Source organism: Myotis davidii, unplaced genomic scaffold, assembly GCF_000327345.1.
Source record: "Myotis davidii unplaced genomic scaffold, ASM32734v1 scaffold65, whole genome shotgun sequence".
Classification (NCBI taxonomy): Eukaryota; Metazoa; Chordata; class Mammalia; order Chiroptera; family Vespertilionidae; genus Myotis; species Myotis davidii.
The window spans coordinates 511,683-512,776 of NW_006297833.1; positions in this window are offsets into that span (position 1 = coordinate 511,683).

Here is a 1,094-nt window from a genome sequence, read left to right on the forward strand (position 1 = left end):
ACCCCCTGCCCGTTCCTAGCACCAGAGCCAACGCTTCCAGCTGCACCTCAGTCAGTTACAGTTTCCTGTGACCCAGAACAGTGGCAGTTGGATGTTTGCTGGCACTGGGCACTGTGTTTTGGTCGGATGAGTTGTCTCTAATCCTTACAACGACTCAGCAAATTTGATGGCATTACCTTCATGGTACAGATCATCGCTTCCTCTCATCACATTGGAAACGCACCCAGCCTTGAGGGTTCCAATTCTCTCAGGAGAGCTAAGTGGACAGACTGGCCAGGGCTCAGGAAAACCCCCGTATTAGGACTTAAACGCCTAGGAATCACACGGGGGTGGGGGTGGGAGGTAGGGGTGGGTGGGTTCTCATTTGAGGCCTAGGTGATTATGAGAAGCAGTCTCTCAAGAAAACCGTGTACTCTGCAGTGTATTTGGGATCTACTGTGGGAAAAGGAGAATGAACCTCAGACAGGGCGGATGGTGCGTGGGTGCTGTTTTCCTAAAAGGAGGAAAGCTGCTTTCACTCAAAGGGCTGTGGAATTCCGGCTGGAAATTTCTTTTTTCCAGTTAATCATCTGCAGGGCTCGTTGGATGCCTGGTTCCAGAAAGGCCACAAAATCCTGGGCATTTATTTGCCACGCCCCGTGGGTGTTACCCCTGGGGACCCTCACCGTCCTCCTTCGGAAGAGAACGAACCCCCTTCCTCGGCCCTAGCAGGAAGTCCTCAGGCCCTTCGCCCCGCCCTCGTCCACATCAAAGCCCCCCTGAGAGCAAAGGACTTTGAAAAGATACTAAATGCTCGGGCTTCTTATCGCGTCCCTGCTCCCTCCCGAGCAAGTCGTAAATTCCGAGTCTCAGCGGCCTCCCCTCCTCCCCTCTTCTTGCCCCAAGGTCTCAAAGGACAAATTTGTCGCTTCCCGCCCCGCTCCCGGGCCCTGGCCGAGACTAAGGAAGCGGGGACGGAGGGGCGCCAGATTAGGGACCTGTTTGTGGGGCGAGTGCGCTGGGCGCCCCGCTCCTTCGGGACACTCCTTTTTGCCCCTCATCCCCTCCTGGGAACCTCGACTCCCTCCCGAGGCCTCGCGGGGCGGGGCGGGGCC